Here is a 19,775-nt window from a genome sequence, read left to right as displayed (position 1 = left end):
GTGGCTGATTCCCTCTCTAAAGAGCCTCTTGATTGCTAGACACTTCCCATTTTGCTTTACAAGGCAGGGGTCATGTCTGTTCACGGTTCTATCCCCAGCGTGCAACACAGCCTGTAGTATGCAGTAGGTGCTCAGTAAGTGCTTGTTAGACTGAAGAAGTGTCCCTGAGCTTCCACTGCTGCACTCCTCAGTCCATCTGCCTATTCACCTCTCCTGGAGTCATTAATGGCTATGGCTGCAAGAGTGTCTCACCTGACCTGTTGGGTATATTTTTTTAAACCTGATTTCAAATATTTGCTGGAAATCTGGTTTGATTTCCAGCTCTGCCGTGCACTGACTGGGGGATGAGGGTCCTCCGACCCCGTATTTTGAGTCTCATTTTTCTTATTGATAGAGTGGGCATGAAAATCATAATTTGATTCACTTAGAGGGTTACTTCAAAGACTCCTTTTGCAAATGCACGGTGGTGTTTTGTAGTCTGTAAAGGACTACACAGATGTCAGGTGTTGGGGCACAGGACACTTACTCTCCATTTGTCCTCTTCCAGGTGGGGAAGCTTCCACAAAGGGAGCTCTTGGGCCTTCATGACTTCTCAGTTGGGCATGTTTGAGAGAAGGAGTAGAGCTTGTGTGGACCTGCTCCGTCCTCTCACCTTTCTCGAGCCAGCCTACCTGCAGCTGCTTCAGCTCCTTTCTCTCCTCTTAGTGTGTTTTCTAGAGGCAGGCTTGAATTTCAGAGGGGTCTGAGGATGGGTGGACAAGCAATAACAAGGGTATAGTGAAATTAAGCCACTTAGACAACCTGTTTATGATACAGTCTCTAGCCTCGCCTTTACTGGTAATAACGACATTGTTTTCACACATCTTCATCTGTCCAATTCCTGAGCCTCTCTCTCAGTTCTGAATTCAGTTGATTCTCTCCAATCCCAACATTTGTCTTTTTTTTTTTTTTTTTTTTTTGAGACGGTGTCTCACTCTGTCACCCAGGCTGGAATACAGTGGCACAATCTCAGCTCACTGCAACTTCCGCCTCCCAGGTTCAAGCAATTCTTACTCTCCTGCCTCAGCCTCCCTAGTAGCTGGGATTACAGGCACCCACCACCCTGTCTGGCTAATTTTTCTATTTTTACTAGAGATGGGATTTCACCATGTTGGTCAGGCTGGTCTCGAACTCCTGACCTCAGGTAATCCACCCTCCTCAGCCTCCAGCTGGGATTAGAGCCATGAGCCACCACAACTGGCCTGCCATTTTTTATTGTAATTATTAAGAATCTTTCCAGGATTCCTTCTATTCAGAATTCCTAGGAGTGGTATTAAGTAGTTCCCACTCCTGGGTGACAGAACTTGAATTAAAGCCTCTAGAAACTCAGTGCCAAGGGCAAACAGCTGCTTGGTGCAGTGGGGAGGGGCTGGAATAGTTCAGTTCTCTGCTCTCTCTTCCCCAGGCCCAACTTCATCCTCCTTCCACAGCCCATGGCCTCCCGGGTCTCATCTCAGGGTCCAGTCAGGGTCTTCTCTTGCACCAGGGCCATCTCTCTTTTCTTCTGCTCTCACCCCCCTCACCTTGAATCTAAGCCTCCCTTTAAATCTCCCCAAAGGAACCTTCCCTTTCTCTTGGCACCTGGTGATTGACTCTCGGGGTAAAGTAAGCAGTGCTGATGTGTATGAAGGGCGCTCTGCAGAAATAAATTGTGCGGAGGTGAGAGCTTGGAGAAGAAATGCTGGCCCTGGCAAAAGACATAAGAACCCTGGAGGCTGCACCCACCACTCTGTGAGTGATGGACCCATCTAGTCTGAGTTACTACCGCATGCCAGATTATCATTTTGAATAGTTCCACGTGGCTGCAGGAGGCGCAGGCAGGAGCTTACCACAGCCACTTTCATAATCACTCAGGGTTGATTTTGGCCTGCGGTGCTTGCTGGCATCTAGACACCAGAGGACAATTATTATTGTTATTTTTTATCTGGATAACCGAAGTCCACAGGGATTAGTGGAATTAATCATACCTTGAGCATGTTTGAGATCTTAGCAATAGAGAGGCCAGAGAGAGAACCAGAAAGTCGGTCCCCAGGTCCTCAGGTCCCTGGGGGGTGCTCCCTTACATCTCCATACTTTGTACCCATTGTAAAAAGCCAGTTGTATGCTAGGTTTGTAGGATGTTTGCCAGACTTACAGAGAGACTTGCTTCTGAAAAGCCACGTTCAGAGGCATGGTGGTGTGGTACTAAGATCGCCCAGCTGGAGGTCAGAAGACAGGTTTGAAATCCAGGATTAGCCTCTGACTAGCTCTTTGACTGTAAGTGAGTCAGGCCCCACCAAGCCTCAGTTTCCCCACCTATGAAATGAAAAAAAAAAAAAATTACAGCTGCTTGCTCTAACCCACCATGGTGGTGTTAGGATCAAAAGACATAATACATTTGAAATTACTTTCCAAGTCGTGAAACCTTTTTATAAACATGAGACAATGTCGGTGTCTGTGTCAATCTCCTTCCCTTCTCTTCTTTTTTCCTCTCTCCTCTTTCCCTTCCTCGGGCCTGCTTTGCATCGGCCTAGGTCGCTCACAGGGTGTCTACAGAGGAGTCCTCTGTATTCTGTTTATATTTTCCATGCCTCAACTCAAACATGTTTATTCTATTCCTTTTCCTAGAGGTGGTGGGTTCTCCCCCAACCAGGGTGAAGAGCTCCTTCAGAGTCAGGCAGTCATGACATAATTGTCACTTTGGGGTACGTGCCACTTGACAGCATGTGTTCCTATGAAGAAATGGAGCTGTCAGTGTGGGAATTTGGGGCAGGAGGACGAAGGTCAGAGCCCCTGAAGTCCCCATGCCTGCAGGTCGGGTTAGGTGGGGTGAACATAAAGCCCTGGAATCCACAGAGCTTAGTTTTTTTCTGGAGCCTGTCTCCCAGCACCTTCCCACTCTGGAGAGCCAAGGATGCTGACTTGTGTATTAAGCATTTTGGTCCAGGAGTATAGTCTTGGAGCAGCCTTCTAAATATTACATTCAGGTTTGATCTGGCTTTGAACTTGCTAGTGTTTCCCCATCCCTGGAATTTCAAACTGAGGGCTCAGAGCACCATGCTGTAGCCCAACCTGTAGTTGATCTTACATGCCCTGAGCCAAAGTGCCTGCAACAAAAACTAGCCAAATCCTGTATTTAACTTGGTGCATCATTCATACTTTAGAAGATGTTGGAGATCGATCAGAACAGTCAGGCTCTGGGGAAGCTCAGCCCGGGCAAGAAGAAATGGCTTGGAATGTAAGTGAATACCTCAAAGACCAGGCAAGAAATCCATCTTTTATTAATCGCTTTATTCATTGATTGCTTGAATCATTCATCCCTTCATCGAAATGCATTGTGGTTTACTGTGTTCTAGGCACACTCCAGCAGGGTTTCAAGGAGAAGGACAAAACGTTTGAACTGAGCCTGGAAGGAAAAACAAGTATCTCAGGAAGTGATACAGAAGAGTAATAGAATGTGCATGCTGGCTAAAGGAACACCATCAGTAAAGGCTAAGGAAGTAGATGAAGTGATGTGTTAGTTATTAAACAGGGAAAATGAGGAGAAGGAGTGAGAGGTGGGGCCAAACATGTGGATAGAGTGAGAATTCAGAGGGCTTAATGGTGCAGACTAAGGGGTCTAAACACTTTGCTACAGGCATTGGGGATCCATCTGTATTTTTTGTTTTTTTGAGATGGAGTATCCCTCTGTCACCCAGGTTGGAGTGCAATGTTACAATCTTGGCTAACTGCAACCTCCAACTCCTGGGTTCAAGTGATTCTCCTTCCTCAGCCTCCTGAGTAGCTGGATTACAGGCACGAACCACCATACCTGGCTAATTTCTCTATTTTTAGTAGACATGGGGCTTCACCATGTTTGCCAGGCTGGTCTTGAACTCCTGACCTCAAGTGATCCGCCCACCTCAGCCTCCCAGAATGCTGGGATTATAGACATGAGCCACCATGTCTGGCCCCTTCATTTGTGTTTTGAAACCTGAGACAGGATATCATCAGACCTGTGGCACTAGAAAGGCAACCTCAGCCACAGCATCAAGGGAGTGGTGAAGGAGGCAGGGAAGAGGATGAAGGCAGGGAGAACAGTTAGAAGACTTCTGCCAGGGAGGCCACAAGGGGCAGGCATGGACAGTGACAATGGGAATAAAAAAGGGGGAATAGCATTTCTCTGATGGCCAGTGATGATGAGCATTTTTTCATGTGTTTTTTGGCTGCATAAATGTCTTCTTTTGAGAAGTGTCTGTTCATGTCCTTCGCCCACTTTTTGATGGGGTTGTTTGATTTTTTCTTGTAAATTTGTTTAAGTTCTTTGTAGATTCTGGATATTAGCCCTTTGTCAGATGAGTAGGTTGCAAAAATTTTCTCCCATTTTGTAGGTTGCCTGTTCACTCTGATAGTGGTTTCTTTTTTTCTGCGCAGAAGCTCTTTAGTTTAATTAGATCCCATTTGTCAATTTTGGCTTTTGTTGCCATTGCTTTTGGTGTTTTAGACATGAAGTCCTTGAGCACGCCTATGTCCTGAATGGTATTGCCTAGGTTTTCTTGTAGGATTTTAATGGTTTTAGGTCTAACATGTAAGTCTTTAATCCATCTTGAATTAATTTTTGTATAAGGTGTAAGGAAGGGATCCAGTTTCAGCTTTCTACATATGGCTAGCCAGTTTTCCCAGCACCATTTATTAAATAGGGAATCCTTTCCCCATTTCTTGTTTTTGTCAGGTTTGTCAAAGATCAGATAGTTGTAGATAAGAGGCATCATTTCTGAGGGCTCTGTTCTGTTCCATTGATCTATGTCTCTGTTGTGGTACCAGTACCATGCTGTTTTAGTTACTGTAGCCTTGTAGTATAGTTTGAAGTCAGGTAGTGTGATGCCTCCAGCTTTGTTCTTTTGGCTTAAGATTGACTTGGTGATGCGGGCTCTTTTTTGGTTCCATATGAACTTTAAAGTAGTTTTTTTCCAATTCTATGAAGAAAGTCATTGGCCATCAGAGAAATGCAAATCAAAACCACAGTGAGATACCATCTCACACCAGTTAGAATGGCCATCATTAAAAAGTCAGGAAACAACAGGTGCTGGAGAGGATGTGGAGAAATAGGAATACTTTTACACTGTTGGTGGGACTGTAAACTAGTTCAACCATTGTGGAAGTCAGTGTGGCGATTCCTCAGGGATCTAGAACTAGAAATACCATTTGACCCAGCCATCCCATTACTGGGTATATGCCCAAAGGACTATAAATCATGCCGCTATAAAGACACATGCAGACGTATGTTTATTGGGGCACTATTCACAATAGCAAAGAGTTGGAACCAACCCAAATGTCCAACAGTGATAGACTGGATTAAGCGTATGTGGCACATATACACCATGGAATACTACACAGCCATAAAAAATGATGAGTTCATGTCCTTTGTAGGGACATGGATGAAACTGGAAAACATAATTCTCAGTAAACTATCGCAAGGACAAAAAACCAAACACCGCATGTTCTCACTCACAGGTGGGAATTGAACAATGAGAACTCATGGACACAGGAAGGGGAACATCACACTCCAGGGGCTGTTGTGGGGTGGGGGGAGGGGGGAGGGACAGCATTAGGAGATATACCTAATGCTAAATGACGAGTTAATGGGTGCAGCAAACCAACATGGCACATGGATACATATGTAACAAACCTGCACATTGTGCACATGTACCCTAAAACCTAAGTATAATAATAAAAAAAATAAAAAAAAGAATTAAAAAAAAGGGGGAATAGCATGAAGAGATGCTCTGGAGGTGGTGCTGCCATAACCAGACAGCTGCCTGGATGTGTGGGATTTGAAGGAGAAGGAGGGGACCAGCTGGAAAGACCAGAGGAGGATGATAAGAAAACATACCCAAGAGCAGAAGCAGGTGGTGAGTGGGAAGATGGACTCTGTTTTGGCCACGCTGAGCTTGACGCAAAATCCTATGAGACATTCAAGGGAAGCTCCAAATCAGGCATTTGGAGAGGCAAGCCTGGAGCCCTAGAGAGCCGGCGGCTTCAGGATAGGTGGCTGTGTCTGTACGCCGCACTGTTTGGTGATGCTGGAGCCTTCTGTCGACCATTAGAAGCTCCAAGCTGCCGGGAAAAGGTTGGGGGAAAGGGGAGAGCTGATTTCCTCCTTCTCCTTTCTTCTCCTTTTCCTACATGGCTTTTCCTTTCTGCTCCACAGTATTTCATTTCATAGAGAGACAAACCCATGTTGCCCTCTCCACTCCAGCATCTATCTCCTTTCTTTCTCTCTCTCTTTTTCTCTTTCTCTCTCTCTTTTCCTCTTTTTTCTCTCTCTCTTTTTCTCTTTCTCTCTGTCTCTCTCTCTCTCCTTTCTGTCTCTTTCTCTCTGTTTTTCTCTTTCTGTCTTTCTCCCTTCCTTTTCTTTTCTTCTTCCTTTTTTTTTTTTTTTTTTTTTTTTTTTTGACGGGCTCACTCTGTCACCCAGGCTGGAGTGCAGTGGCTCGATCTTGGCTCACTGCAACTTCTGCCTCCCAGGTTCAAGTGATTCTCCTGCCTCAGCCTCCCGAATAGCTGGGACTACAGGCGCCTACCACCACGCCTGGCTAAATTTTGTATTTTTAGTAGAGACACAGGATTTTACCATGTTGGCTAGGGTGGTCTCGAACTCTTGACCTCAGGTGATCCACCCCCCACCCCTTGGTCTCCACTCCAACATCTTTGTATCCTCGTGGGGTAAATGACAGGAGGCCAGGAACTGATACAGCAGTCAGAAGATGGGTAGAGCCCTCAGACTGGAGGAGACAAGGAAATGATGATTCTTCCACTGCCAAATGGAGGCAGGACCCTATAATTAGTATATGTTTCTGCATATTTACTAAGGTCATGCTACCACCCAAGACCATGTATACTAGTTGATGAACTTCTCTTGATTTACCCGGTTCAACACACCTTTTCTGTTCTCCCTGGCAGGGATGTGGTTTCTACTCCTGGATCTAGAGTCTGGCAAACCATGTCCACCTCTGCACTTTGCTGATGGTATTTCTCTCACAGGGAAGTCTCTTCTTCCTTTCTCTCCTCATTATAAGTAAATTTTACCTTCTTTTGGATTCAGCATAAGCCCCAGCTTTTCCAGGCCACCTTCCCCAATTAATCCAGCCCACTGGGTAAATTCACCTCCTGTGCTAAATAAAGAGCATGCCCATTTGAACACTGAATGCTGTACCTCCTGTCTCTTAATGATTTTAATCAATTGCCCTCTCCTTCATGGGAGAGCATAGCCATCACTAAACTGTCAAGCTGGAAGAACACTTGGAGATCCCTGGCCCTTATTTTCTCCTCTTTCCTCTGTTGTGTGGATCTAGGTAATTGGTAGAAGAATGACAAGTTCTAGAAAGTTCATAACCTGTTCTTTTGAAAAGGCGAAGTGCTGCTCAGGAAAGATTTAGAAGAATACTAGCTTGAAAAAATCCAGAGAATGGGGTGGGAGAAACTGGGACTGCCAGAGCTACAGTGGATCAGAGGTTTTGAGAATCTGGGGGACAAGTTTTAGAATAGCTGCTCTCCTTCAATGAGAACAGAGGTGAAAAATAGGTGGTGATGACTTGGCTTTTGTGGCTTGTCATGACATGCAAAGCTTTGGGGCATTTTAAAACTATTTAAACTGTTTTTTTCTTTTATTGCTATTAATATTAAAAAGAGATTCAATTGTATTTCTACTGTAATTAATAAGGTATAAAATACAAGTAACTTTGTGTCAAGAATATTTTAAACTCTTACTGTCATTGAGAACGGTGAACAATCCCTGGGACATTTTAGAAAAAAAAAAAAAATCAATGAAATTTTTAATGAACATGGATTATGTGTCTTGCTTATGCTAGATACTGTGGGCAATTTCAAAAAACAAATCAATAAAAATATTCAAAGCATTGTTTAGGAGAAATTTAAAATATACAGAGGAAGATGGTAGCCACCATCCATATGGCGCCATCCAAAAAATAACATCTTAGTCTTTGTTTTTAAGAAAAATTATCTTCTTTTAAAAAAAGTGAATGATTTAAGTTTTAAACAATATAGGAAAACACAGACACGACTAAAAGTCACCCTCAAATCACACCACCCAATAGCAATCATGATTTTAACTAGGTAAACATCATTTTGAATGTTTCTATACAAATATAAAGATAGAAGGGGTAGGCTAGGCTGCGCTTTTAGGGAAACAGTTACATAACAGGCCCCTATTTTAAATTTAACATAATTTTATTATAATTTAACAGAAGGGAGAAAACTCATATCAAACTGTAAGAATCTCTGAACTTCAAATAATTGTATTGTCACCACAGGGGAGAGCTTTTCTTAAAAGATCACTTTCTATTTAAAAAGGGAGATTAAAACACATTAAGAGGTGAGAGTTTTTTTCTTAAGTGGTGTTTGCCTATGTAATCTCTCTGTCTCTCTTTTTAAAATTTAATTTAATTTAATTTTTTGGTCATCTACATTGACAGTGATTATCTAGGCTACTTTTCTATGGGAGTAATTTGGTTTCCAGAGATGTCTGTTGTGTTCCTTGCTTTTCAACTTTATTTATTGGTGACAAATGTTGTTTTGGTTCCTAGTTTTTTTTCCCCTTTTAGAATTTCAGTCTCAATTTTTATGTCATTTTGCTGTTTTATCATCTTATCCATGAATTCTCATTTTACTGACAATTTCTTACTAGGTTATTTTATATCAAGGGTTGATGAATGATTTATATACATGGCTAGATATTCAAATATTTTAGGCCTTGTGTGCCATAGCTGCAACTACTCAACTCTGCCATTATAGCCTTAAAGCAGTGGCAGAGAATACATCAACCAATCAGTGTGGCTGTGTTCCAGTAAAGCTTTATTTACAAAAATGATTGGTGAACCATTTATGTATGTTTCCCTTGTTTAGCATCTGCTAATGATTTTTTATGTGGGGGAAGGGGATTGCTATAGTTTGGATATTTGTCCCCCTAAAACCTCACATTGAAATTTGATCCCCTATTTTGGCAGTGGGCTCAATGGGAGGTGTTTGGGTCATGGGGGAATATCCCTCATGCATGACTTGGTGCTGTTTCCACAGTAATGAGTGAATTCTTGCTCTACGGGTTCCTATGAAATCTGGTTGTCAAAAAGAGCCTGACACCTGTGCTATCACTCCCTCTTGCTTCCTGTCTCACCATGTGATCTCTGCACTGCACATACCAAGTCCACTTCCCCTTCTCCATGAGCAGAAACAACCAGAGGCCCTCACCAGAAGCAGATGCTGGTGCACTCTTCTTGTACAGCCTACAGAACCATGAGCCAAATAAACCTCTCTTCTTTATACATTACTCAGCCTCAGGTGTTCTTTTATAGCAACACAAATGGACTAAGACAAGAATATTCCTCTTTAAAAATGTTTATTGTAGAATAGGAGATAGAAAAAGTTAGATGTAGTTTCAAGTGATTGTTTTAACTCAAAAATACTAAGGTTATTTATTTATTTATTTATTTTCTAATTGTTTTCTGGGATGTCAGTCTCGTGGTTATTGTGGTCATGGCTGAGACTGGTCACCGGTAGAGCAGTTCTACTTGGGTTCCATTTAAATGGAAAAAGTGAGGCCCAGAAAAGTACAAAAACTTGCTCAAAACACATGGGAGATCAGTCTTAAAGGTGAGACTTGAACATAGATAATATTTTTTTTTTTTTTGAGATGGAGTTTCACTCTTGTTGCCCAGACTGTAGTGCTGTGGTGTAATCTCGGCTCACTGCAACCTCCGCCTCCCAGGTTCCAGTGATTCTCTTGCCTCGGCCTCCCAAGTAGCTGGGATTACAGGCATGTGCCACCATACCCAGCTAATTTTGTATTTTTAGTAGAGATGGGGTTTCACCATGTTGGTTAGGCTGGTCTCGAACACCTGACCTCAGGTGATCCACCAGCATTGGCCTCTGAAAGTGCTGGGATTACAGATGTGAGCCACTACACCCAGCCAAACATAGAGCATTTTTTAAAAAAGTTTCACTGAGGCAAAGTTCATAGAACATAACATCAAGTATTTTAAAAAGAACAATTAAGTGGTGTTTTGTACATCCGCAGTGTCTGACCGTCACGTCTATTTAGCTCAAAAACATTTTTATTGCCCCCAAAGGAAGCTATGCCCCTTGAAGCAATCACTCTCTATTTTCCCCTCACCCCAACCTGTGGCAGTCGCCAATCTGCTTTCTGGTTCTATGGATTTGACAATTCTAGATATTTTATACAAATGGATTTATGCAATACACACAGTTTTGTGTCTGGCTTCATCCACTTAGCATAATACTCTTGAAGTCCATCCACATTTTTGCATGTATTAGTACTTCATTCTCTTTATGGCTGAAAATATTTCATGCTATGTATATACCACAGTTTGTTTCTTCATCCGTTGAGGGACATTTGGGCTGTTTCCACCTTTTTCCTTTTTCAAGTGGTGGTGCTATAAAGGTGTATGTAGATGGATTTGTCTAGTCCCTGTTTTCAATTCTTCGGGGTATATTCGAGGTGTGGAATTGTTGAACCATATGGTAATTCTATGTTGAGCTTCTTGAGGAACTGCCAAACTTTTCCTCAGAGGCTGAACCATTTTATATTCAATGTGCAAGTTTTCCAATTTTGCCACATCCTTGCCAACACTTGTCATTTTCCGGGGTTTTGTTTTGTTTTGTTTTATGAACACAGATTTTGACTTTCAGTGTTCTTATCTTAAGAGGTTACAGGATTTGTCTTACATTGTCCATTTGTAATTTTTTTTATAATTATACTTGGCATATTTCAAGGCACATAACTCATATCATTAAATGCTTTATTGATATGTTTTCTCCAGAAAGTTTAAATTCTCATGAAGTGCTCACAGATCTTAATAACAATAAAATTTCAAAATATTGTTTAAACAAAGTTAGTTGTAATTCATTTTCAAGTTTAAGAATCACAGTTGAAATAACAGCTGAATCTCTTTATAATTCTCGTTCTAGGAGAAATAGGAAGGCTGGAGTGCCCATCTGCGAGGGTTGATGTGGAGGTGTTTACTTCCTTGGGTAGGATATTGGACAAGATGGTTGCTAACGTCCTTTCCAACTATGTTTTTAAAATTAGAATTTGAATATTTATGGAGGCCTTTCTGAGAAAGTACAAAGCCCTGAGAATATTGTAATGCATATGGATTTTCTATCTTGTTACATAGAGGAGAATGGGAGCTGATGTCCCCAAATCCAACCAAGATGGGGTGTTGCAAGTCAGAAGGTTGAGGGTCACTGCTCTGTGTGTTACCAGTGGAGGGTGTCCAGATTCTTGGCATCTTGAACAAAGAACTGGACAGAATGCACAAACAAAACAAAGAATGAAGCAACAAAAGCAGAGATTTATTGAAAATGAAAGTACACTCCACAGGGTGGGAGCAGGCCTGAGCATAGGGGGTCAAGAGCCTGGTTACAGAGTTTTCCGGTTTGAATACCCTCTAAAGGTTTCCCAGTGGCCACTTGGTGTACGCTTCATGCAAATGAAGTAGTAGACTGCAGTCAGTTTGGTTGGTTGGGGAGAGCAACCAATAAGAGGCTAAAGTGAAGTTACAAAGTTACACTTCTATGCAAACGAAGACTTGGCCCCAATCAGTCTGATTGGTTGCAGAAGGCAACCAATTAGAGGTACTTTCAATTTTCCATCTGCCATGCAGAAAAGGTGGGGGCGGTTTGCAAAGGGAATAGCCTCTGGTCCTTTTGTTACTTAGGTGTGGAAAGTTGGGGTTTTCCTTATGATTTAGTTCTAAGAAGTCAGTGTGAATTAGCCATAGGTTTCCTGCCTCCAGAACCTATACTCCTGCCTCATGTGGAGAGCCTGAGAGTATAACAGGCAAGCGACTCTCCTAGTTTGACTCCCCATATTGGCAGCAGCACTCCAGATTAGCCCTAGGCTCTGGCTGTGGTTAGCTGGCCCATTTCCTTGGAATCTGCAGTTTCATAAATCTGCTGCAAAATTGGCCAGATGCATGGAGCCCAGGCCGAGTATTCCCCCAGCAAGGAGAGGCGTAAACCCCTTGCATCTTAGCCTCCAGCTTGGCTGCACTTGGACCCATCATGAAAGTCACTCCTGGCTCTTGGGAAGGAGATGCCACTTTTCTATTTCTCTATCTCATCTTCTCTATCTTTGGCAGACAGACTTATGTCCCCATTGAGGACATTTTATTGTATCGTATTGTATTTTTGAGACAGAGTCTTGCTCTGTCACCCAGGCTGGAGTGCAGTGGTGAGATCTCAGCTGATTGCAACCTCTGCCTGTTGGGTTCCAACAATTCTCCCTGCCTCAGCCTCCCAAGTAGCTGAGATTACAGACATGTGCCACCATGCCTGGCTAATTTTTCTATTTTTTGGTAGAGAGAGGGTTTCACCATGTTGGCCAGACTGGTCTTGAACTCCTGACCTCAGGCGACCCACCTGCCTTGGCCTCCCATAATGTTGGGATTACAGGTGTGAGCCACCATGCCTGGCAGAGGACATTCTAAAACGAAACCTTCTTCTTTGAGGCTCACTCTGCCCCAAGGAAGGTAACATGCTATCTGAAAGAGATGACCACAGAAAAGCCCCTTTATAATATGGGGCTGGAACCTACTTGTCCTTATGTGCAGAGCTGCAAATCAAGTGGGCCTTTTGCAACATATACATATGGAATGCGGTTTATTTATGAGAGGGAAGAAACCTATAAAGAAGAGTTATTAAGTCCAGGAGGGACTGATTTATTTCATAGTAAAATTTAGACTATACTTCAGCTAGAGGAATGACAGTCCCTGACAGGTGTCCATGAATAAATCCTCATTATTCTAAAGCATTCTCTTCTCTTCACTAGCCACTGGCCAAATTTTTCAACTGGCTTAGAAATTTGCTCGGCCTCCTTTTCTCCTCCTTTCCTTCCCTGTTATGCTCTTCATAGGAGATGAGCAGGAGGGAGCCATACACCCAGCCAGCTTTGAGAAATCTTTGAGTTTTCATCACCCCATGCAGGTTTGCAGAGCCTAGAAACAGAGCTGTTTCCCCATGGGCTGGTGGACACTGGCTAAAAGATCTGAGGCATCCAGAGTAGGTGTCAGCAGAGATACCTGGCTTCTGTCAATAAACACGCAGAATCACAGCATCCCCCTGGGCTGGAGTCCACGGAGTCCTGCCTTTTAAGACTGTTGGTAGGAACTGTTAATGAGATCCTGGCCTCCAGCAGCCATGGCTTCTAAGAAGCTCAGCACACTCAGATCTTGGGCCAAGAGTTCTGCACCCAAGGATGCAACAGTGACTATCCTCTGTGGACACAGACAACTGGGGCTTCCTTGGACTACAGAACTTACCTGCATTCAGGTGGGATGCAACATCTTTTCGGCATCTTTTGCAGCGGTTTGTGTCGGCATGTATAATTGTCCAGAAAGCACAGGCTGGCTCTATTAACAGAGTTGGGATGCTGACTGCATAAATATGGCTAGAAGTCATCTATCTATCTATCTTACCAATAGCTATTGTCTAACTTTGTATTTGTCTATTAGCGTACAAAGTAATACAGCGTCCATGACCAAAATCTTACTAGGAAACCTGATCAAATGGACACTTTATGATTAACTACATTCTTTTCTTTCTTAAAATAACCTGATGTAGCTATCTTCATTGTAGGAATGAATATCATACATATGGAAACTCTTTGAGACACCCCTTTTAGCTTACTGTGATATCAGCCTGCTGAAGCCTTCCATCAGCATTCTCAAAGTAAAGGATTAAAAACATTTCCCTCCATTTTCCACTTGTGGTCCCAAGGCTTTTGTGTGTGTGTGTGTGTGTGTGTGTGTGCAGATGAGGGGGTAGGGGGTGGGGGAATGGAGTCTTGCTCTCTTGCCCAGGCTGGAGTGCAGTGGTGTAATCTCAGCTCACTGCAACCTCTGCCTCCCGAGTTCAGGTGATTCTCCTGCCTCAGCTTCCTGAGTAGCTGGGACTACAGGCGCATGCCACCATGCCTGGTTAATTTTTTGTATTTTAGTGGAGACGGGGTTTCATCGTGTTGCCCATACTGGTCTCAAACTCTTGAGCTCAGGCAATCTGCCTGCTTCAGCCTCCCAAAGTGCTAGGATTACAGGCATGAGCCACCAAGGGTTTTGTGTGCAAGAGTGAGAGGTGGTTTGAATGACACTGAATGCCTGATCTCAGTGCTCTCATTCATCAGTCAGGCAATCATGACCCATCTGGAAAGGAGGGGAGATCTTGCTTTCTGATGTATGGGTGGAGAAGAGCTGACCACAAGACCTTGTCCTGGCCCTCGGGTCAACCATTCTATTGCCTCTTCTTCTCAATCCCAGAAAGCTGGCATATCACTGCAAATTCTGTTACTGGTATTACCCAGAGCTGGGGAAGGGGGAAGCTTATCCTACTCTCAGCTGTGAGATTAGCCCTGGAGCAGAAAATGTGTGTGGCCTCAATGTGAGAGGTTCTTCCCCAGGAAGGAAGTGAAAGAGGACGTGGTCCTCTGCATAAAACAAGATGGACAAATCCACAGAATTTTAGGTCAGAACACAGTGTCAGGTCTGCCTGGCTACTTGATATCCTCTTTCCCATCTGTGAAATGGGGAAAAATCAAGCAACATTTGCCTGATCTTTTTTTTTTTCTTTTTTGAGACAGAGTCTCACTCTGTTACCCAGGCTGGAGTGCAGTGGCACAATCTCAGCTCGCTGCAGCCTCTGCCTCCCAGGTTCAAGCAATTCTCTTGCCTCAGCCTCCCGAGTAGCTGGGATGACATGCACGTGCCACCATGCCTGACTAATTTTTGTATTTTTAGTGGAGACAGATGGGGTTTCACTATGTTGGCCAGGCTGGTCTTGAATTCCTGACCTTAGGTGTTCCACCCGCCTCAGCCTCCCACAGTGCTGGGATTATAGACGGGAGCCTGCACACCCAGCCATACCTGATCTTATAATAGCATTCTAGATATTCCTTTACCTAAATCCTACCCATGTTTAATGGGTCATTTTCACTTATCAGTCTTCCATTTATCTCTCCCTGATTCGCTAGGGAAAACAAAACTCAAGATCTCTCATGATCTGTTCTAGAACACATTATATCTATATCTGTAGATATATATTTCTCTTAAAATTTCCCATGTTTAAGTCTCAATATTCAAGAAAAGTTTTGAGCAGACCCTTTGTCACATATACATATCTTGGGGTCTTCTGGGGATCCTAAGTTAGAGGTGGCAGTGGAATAAATGAGGGCTATAGAAACACCTGTTGATGAGCATCGATCCTGAAAACTCTTTCCAGACTCTTAGATAACTAAATTTCATCAACCAGACCCCATTGTTCTCATGACAGCCCTTGGAACTTCCTGATGTGCCCAGAAGTCATCATGGAAGATGGCATTAAAAATAGACATGTTTGTCCTAAGACAGATGCCTGTCTTGACTATAGTCCCTGAGATAGCCTCTTGCTTGGAGGCTTCGAGTCATATCAGAAAGGCCAGGGAGGCTGGAGTGCAGTGAACGGGCGGAAGGACTGTGGAAGATGAGGTCAGACAGTTACCAGGAACCAAGCCACCACGGGCTTGGGTTCAGATTCTAAGTGGTTGAAAGCCGTTGGAAGACTAAGCAGAGGAGTGATAGGATCAAACTTAGATTTTAGAAATCTCAGGTTCTTTTGCCCCTGCTCCTTCTCAGCCCTCTCTGGCTCTGGCTGCCCATGGTGGGCAGCAGCCCCTTCACCCCACAGTCCCAACCTTTGCATTCTTCTCCCCACACTGCAGGGGTCTGTCACGCACAAAAGCGCCACTCAGTGGATACAGTCAGTCCCAGTAAAACTGTGCTGTTAACCCAGTGTGTTTTCTATCTCGTTTTTGGTTCGTCTGCGGATTTTGTTGTTGTTAGTATTCACTGATCCCCTTCAAATATATGGGGTCCTCGAACAGTTTTGGATGATGTCCTTTAGAAAGGGAAGCCCTTGATAAAGTCATCTACGCTGTGTTATTAGAGACAACATGGATAATCAACTAGGTAGATGGAGGAAAGAATGGAGTGTTCGGATTTTAACAGAGGATGGCTGAAAAGGTCAGAGAGGAATACAAAGAAATGTATCTTATAAGAAGAAATTCCAAGCAGCAGTGGGGTGAGGAGATGCAGGTCTACCTTTGCTCTGATGGAATGGTGAGGGTGGCCGTGGACTCTGCACATGAGCCTGTGCCATACCAGGAAGGTGGACGATGACCAGATCTCCCCACCAGGCCCCACAGAGGCTTCTGCATCTCCACTCTCAGCACTCGATAACCCAGTGGCCTGGCAGTCTCTCCCCTTCAGCACACTGGCAGGGACAACATTCTTTAGAGGTGAAAGTACAGTTTAATTTCTAGGCTCACCCAGGCGTGGACTGGGCTGCATAAGACCTGATAATGAAATATTGGTGGTGTATATTTGATAATGTTCCGAGCATGTCTGCCATGCAGCTTGGATGGAGTGAATGCATTCCTATGGAGGTCTGCACCCCTGCCTGCCTGGAGGTGGGGAGAGTTCAGAAAAGCCAGGACTTGGTTGCTTGCATTCTTCGTGTCCTCTTAGCAGTGAGAGACCTTCACTCCTCTCCACCTCTCCTCCCTGAACAAATGTGGAGGGAGCGGGAGGAGAGAACAGAAGAGCCAAAAAGAACCACTTCTTCCCGCATTTTCTCTGCCCTAAACTGAGATCCTACAGAGAATGGTATTTTTCTCACTGCAGTTTCCCAGTGACAATGGGGTCAAAGAAAGCATTTTTCAAAAAGAGCTTCTTTTCTCAATTTATGGCAGAGCATCCAGTAGCAAGAAGGAAAATGAAATAGGTCTCTGTTATCTCTCCCCCAAAAAGAGACAGCCAGTACAAGGGAAGGAGATTATTCCTGTCTGGCTTTTATATGTCTCATAAAATGCATTGTGCAGGCATGTAAAATATACAGGGCTGGGCAGACACAGGAGGTGGAGAAAGGTACAGCCCTGGCTCCTTGTGCGTTTTGGGTTGGCAGACAGCAAAGTGGAGGGATTTTTTAAAAGTCTCTTTTTTTGTGAGAACAAGGATGACAGCAACAGAGAAGCCCGCACATGTAGCGCTTGCTCGGACATTTCATGGCAGATGAGCGCATGGGTGTGAAGAGTAATAATAATAATATGGAGAAATAGGCTGGGTGCTGTGGCTCATGTCTATAATCCAGCAGTTTGGGAAGCTGAGGCTAGTGGATCACCTGAGATCAGGAGTTTGAGACTAGCCTGGCCAACATGGTGAAACCCCGTCTCTACTAAAAATACAAAAAAAAAAAAAAAAAATTAGCCAGGCATGGGAGCCGGCGCCTATAATTCTAGCTACTAGGGAGGCTGAGGCAGGAGAGTCGCTTGAACCTGGGAGGCAGAGGCTGCAGTGAGCTGAGATCACACCACTGCACTCCAGCCTGGGCAACAAGAGCAAAACTCTATCTCTAAATAAATAAATAAATAAAATAATAATATGGAGAAACAATCATATTAAGAATGCTTCTTTTTTCACTTTGTGGATCCACGACTGGGCTTTCAGCTTGCTGGGATCCAGCTTCCAACGTGGGTGAGGGCACAGGAGATGGGGCCACCTCTCCCTTAGAGTCTTGTAGTGTTCAGTCTGTCTGGTTGCATATCTCCTCACAATATTTAGCCCAAGTCACGTGTGCTAATTTGCACATGCACACACACGTGTATAGTGTCACCTCAGCCCCAGCCCTCCAAAATTTACTGTGGGTGCTCTTGCTGGAGGCGGCCTTATGAAAATGTATGCCAAGTTCACAGCCTTCTTCCAGGAGGGAGGATTGGGGCGTACTGCAGGCGCCTGGTCCCTATGTGAGGTGCATTGTCCTTAGAAAATCTCCCACCCTGTCCTCTACTCTTTGGTCAAAGGGAATTCAGGAAGCTTAAATGGCAATGTATATCAAACTGTTCCTAAGAACTAGCTGAGAAGCAGGTCATGGAATGAGGGATGGAGGACAGACAGCATCTGTTCTCTGAAGACAAGACCATTTAGATTTGGGCCTGGAATGTAATCTTTTCTTAGTTCTAAATCTCAAGGACGCTGGGCACAGTGGCTGAGTTCTATAATCCTGGCACTTTGGGAAGCCAAGGCAGAAGGATTCCTTGAGTCTAGGAATTTGAGACTAGCTTGGACAATATAGTGAGGCTCTGTTTCTACAAAAAATTTAAAAATTAACAGGCATGGTGACACATACCTGTGGTCCCAGCTACTTGGTTGGGTGTGGGGCGGGGGGCTGAGGTTGGAGGATGGCTTGAGTCCTGAGGTCAAGGCTACAGTGAGCTGTGATCATGCCACTGTACTCCAGCCTGGGCAACAGCAGGAGACTCTATCTCAAAAATAAAATAGCCTAGGGATGAGGACTTCTGGGTTCTTGAGTCAAAACAGAATAGTGTGGTGAAGGTCAGTGAGATTATTTATGCTTCTTTTTTGAGACAGAGTCTCGCTCTGTCCCCCAGGCTGGAGTGCTGTGGTGCGATCTCGGCCCACTGCAAGCTCCGCCTCCCAGGTTCACACAATTCTCCTGCCTCAGCCTCCAGAGTAGCTGGGACTACAGGCGCCTGCCACCATGCCCGGCTAATTTTTTGTATTTTTAGTAGAGATGGGGTTTCACCATGTTAGCCAGGATGGTCTCGATCTCGTGACCTCGTCATCCGCCCGCCTCGGCCTCCCAAAGTGCTGGGATTACAGGCATGAGCCACTGCGCCCAGCGATTGTTTATGCTTCTTCCCCTCTCTCCTTCTCTTCCTTTCTGTTTCCTTCTAGCCCTTCACAAGTAATTCTGGGAATTTCACATGCGTGGGGTACCGTGCTAAGGTTTAAAGGCCGCAGAGTTAGAGTCTCCTAAGAATCAGTGTTCATTGATTCTCTAGTTCTCTAAACCAAAGTAGAGGCTTTTAGCAATCCAAGTTTACAGTGCCTGCCCAGGTCAATAGCATCAGAACAGCAAAGGGATGGGGTCCAGGACTCTGTATTTTTAAAAGTTGCACAGAGATCCTCACAGTAAGCCAGTGTAGGAACCACCACTCTTCTCCACTTCCTTTTTCCTAGAAAGCAGTCAGCTGCCCCAACCCTGTACAATGAAAGGGCACAGGATTTGAGAACAGGCAGAGCTTGGTTTCACATGAGTGCTATGATTTTCTAGTGTGAACCTTCACAAAATTCAAGCTCATTACCTCTGAAGTGGAGATGATGATAGCATCCAACTTCTAAAGTTTGGGTGGGACCAAATATGATCATGTATGCCAACATGTTTTCTAAATGACACAGGGCTGTGCCTGTGCCTTCCCTCCTCTCCAGCCCAAAATCTTTCTTCAGGGCTACCAACTGCTTCTCTTTCCCTCAAGCTCTGAGTAGGACCTGTCCCTCCATCTGTTGTGCTCTTACCACTGAGCAGAAGCTCCCATCCCCTTTATACTCAGGGGCTCCACCAGCTCCTTTTCCTGCCTACACACATGTGTATATCATGTCATCCTTAAGATCTCTTTCCTCAGAACCACTATTCTCTTAAGCTATCATTTTACTTCTCTCCTTTCCTTCTTCAATAGACTTTTGAAAATATAGGATTTCTTTGCTGCACCATTTTATCTCTATCCCTTCATCCCAACTCCTTAATTATTGCAATGTGCTGTCTATACCTTGCAGTAAAGCTACTCCCCAAAAGGTAACCAGTGGCCACCTACCATTGGCTAACTGACAGGTCTCCTGCAGACCCCCTGCAGTGTT

At 44.2% G+C, this 19,775-nt stretch overlaps 1 long non-coding RNA gene across 1 annotated transcript in view; it reads left to right on the top strand.

The window, feature by feature from the left end:
• Nucleotides 1-19,775, top strand: part of LOC134731660 (uncharacterized) — a 200,146-nt gene that overhangs the window by 8,380 nt on the left and 171,991 nt on the right. The window lies entirely within an intron of this gene.

This window comes from Symphalangus syndactylus, chromosome 10 (genome assembly GCF_028878055.3).
Source record: "Symphalangus syndactylus isolate Jambi chromosome 10, NHGRI_mSymSyn1-v2.1_pri, whole genome shotgun sequence".
NCBI classification, from domain to species: domain Eukaryota; kingdom Metazoa; phylum Chordata; class Mammalia; order Primates; family Hylobatidae; genus Symphalangus; species Symphalangus syndactylus.
This window is presented reverse-complemented; position numbering and strand designations above follow the sequence as displayed.